Genomic DNA, 2,878 nt, shown 5'->3' on the forward strand with positions numbered 1-2,878 from the left:
GGAATTGTTAGAGCAGAAACGCAAGTCTGGAGAAGCACTCAGAATGTGGGAAAGATAGAGGCCGCCGATAGTAAATATAAATAAAACTTACAGGAAAAGGGAATTACATGTATGAATATCAAAACCAGTACTAAGTAAAGGAGAGGAGGTCGAAAGGTGGGAGGAATACACGGAAGAGCTATACAAAGGCAATACTATGAATTTCTTTTGCTGTAAAGTTCAGTCGTCAATTGCAAATATATTTTTGTTACGCTTTACTGGTTTCGACAAGTTAGTCATTCATTTTCAGAAGCCTACAAAATCAGGGATATTAGAAATTTTTAGAACGTGTCTATATATTTATGTGAAGTATAAGACGTATATTACAGAAACTTACTTAGTATTGGATTAGCAGATAAGAATATCTTCTTCATAGATGCATAATGCCAAGATACGTCCAGAAATGTACATATTGCATGTGATTATTGTAAACACAGATAGGCAGTTTACGGTAATTGAATCACATCTACGCATCTGTTGTGCTACCATCAAGAAACATACATAAAAGCATATATAAAAACTGTAACAAAAGTATATATAGAAGTTATACATAATTCATTTATAGAGACATGGCACATAGTTCTAATATATAAAAGGAATGGGCTAATTTTTACGTTTTATAAGAGATGATAGATAATCAAAACAGTGTCTGTTGATCATTCAACAAATCTTTTGACTTTAGGTGCGAGTGTTTATAGATTTAAATTTTTTCTAAAAGGTTCATTTTGCAGACCTTGTCAACTAACAGCAAAGTTTCCATGCCAAGAAAGAAAGGAGGAGGAATTGTGTGTTTCTTTAGTTTGAGATGTTCTGCAAAAGGTAACTTACATGAATTCTCGCCGTCTTTGTTGAGAAAGTGCTCACGAAAACGGGTCTTAAATGCGCCCCCTGTCTGTTCTATATAAAAACTCGGAAATACATTTCATTGTATTATCAACTGGAGGTTTCTCATTACGAGTAAAGAGCAAGTTGGTGGCATTTTTGGTGGTAACGGATACAATTATGTCTCATTTTTTAAAATAAATTAGCTGTACGATATAAAATGTCCACTAGATGTAAGATTGTAGTGTATTTAACAGTAAGGCAATTTTTATCCGATGTAGATAAATTTATATTGTTGTTGGTTTTATTATTATAAACTTTTGTACAGGATTTTTCTTGATATCCGTTTTTGACCGCTGTATACTTTACGTTATTAAGTTCTGTAGCAATAACAGAAGGAGTTAGGGGCAACTCACCAATACGGTCTATCACACACTGAAAGAACGCCAATTTGTGCTTAAAGGGGTGACAAGAAGAGGATGAATGATGTTCTCTGTTGTGATGTGTTTCCTGTAAATATCAAAGTTAATTTTACTAAACATTGTTTCAAGTCTAGAAAACTCAGTTCATTATGTTAATTTTGTATTTCATATGTAAATTTAATTTTAGGATTCTTTAGAAAAGACATCATTAACTCCCTGAAAATGTTACTTTTCCTCCTGGCCATATACTCGTATCTTTTCTTATTACAAATTCCTATAGACGAAACGATCCTTATTACTGAAGGCAATTTGATTAAGTACAAGAATGCAAATGAAACTAAATAATTTATAAGATGTTTTTGAGAATCATTCTAAAATACAACTACTTCAGTTTCATTGGTCAGCTTTAACAACTGCCTTACTCGATTTCGATCTGACACCTTCATTTATAATTTTGAAATACAATTTTTTAAATTCCACCCCATATTGTTCGACCGGCGAAATACGAACTTGAACGTAATAACTTCTGTTTCAAAGAAGGTAGGTAGTGACAGGCGTGATTTTCATTAAAGCATAGGGTTAGTAAGTGATGGTTTCAAAATACTAGTGCGGACTGAAAGAATAGAAATATTGGCAGAAATCGACTTCGGGAAAAATCAGTTTTGATTCCGGAGAAATGGAGGGACACAAGATTCAATACTCCCGCTATGATTGTCTTAGAAGAAAGACAGTTCTACGTTTAAAGTTTTTGTAGGTTTAGAGAAAGTTTTTGGCACTGTTGGCTGGAATGCATTCGTTGCAACTCTGAGTGTAGCAGATATAAAATACAAGGACCGAAGGGTTATCAACAACAGAAACCAAAGCTACTGTTGTAAGAACTGAAGATCGTGAAAGAGAGGAATTAACTGACAAGGGAGTGAGACAGAGTTGTAGATTATCGCTTATGTGACACTAAGCATGCAGTAACAGAAACCAAGGAGAACATTGGGAAGTTCATGCAGAAGAAATGTAGTTTTTAGGGCTCTCTGCACTCCGTCATCAGGCCACAAGTGGCCCATCGGGACCATCCGACCGCCGTGTCATCCTCAGCTGAGGATGCGGATAGGAGGGGCGTGTGGTCAGCACACCGCTCTCCCGGTCGTTACGACGGTTTTCTCTGACCGGAGCCGCTACAATTCGGTCGAGGAGCTCCTCAGTTGGCATCAGGAGGCTGAGTGCACCCCGAAAAATGGCAACAGCGCATGGCGGCCCGGATGGTCACCCATTCAAGTGCCGGCCACGCCCGACAGCGCTTAACTTCGGTGATCTGACGGGAACCGTTGTATCCACTGCGGTAAGGCCGTTGCCTTTAGGGCTGTCTAGTGACTATGAAATTCTTTGAGAGATGGAAGACACTTACAAGGTCGGTAAGGGAAAATAGTCATGAAACCACGTTATAAGATGATTATCGAGGAGTAAGGGAACGTAGTCGAATGAGATTCGGCGATGGAGAGGAAACTGAATTAGAAAATGAGACACTAAAAGTAGCAGACGAGTTTTGCTACTGGCACCAAAATAACTTTGAGCAAAGTAGAGAGGATGTATAATTAAAACTA

At 37.4% G+C, this 2,878-nt stretch overlaps 1 pseudogene; it reads right to left on the bottom strand.

Annotated features, from left to right (window-relative positions):
• Positions 1–2,512: 2,512 nt before the first annotated feature.
• On the bottom strand, positions 2,513–2,630 carry LOC126210139 (5S ribosomal RNA; annotated as a pseudogene).
• Between the last annotated feature and the right edge of the window lie 248 nt (positions 2,631–2,878).

The sequence above is a fragment of the Schistocerca nitens genome, chromosome 1 (genome assembly GCF_023898315.1).
Source record: "Schistocerca nitens isolate TAMUIC-IGC-003100 chromosome 1, iqSchNite1.1, whole genome shotgun sequence".
Taxonomy (NCBI): Eukaryota; Metazoa; Arthropoda; class Insecta; order Orthoptera; family Acrididae; genus Schistocerca; species Schistocerca nitens.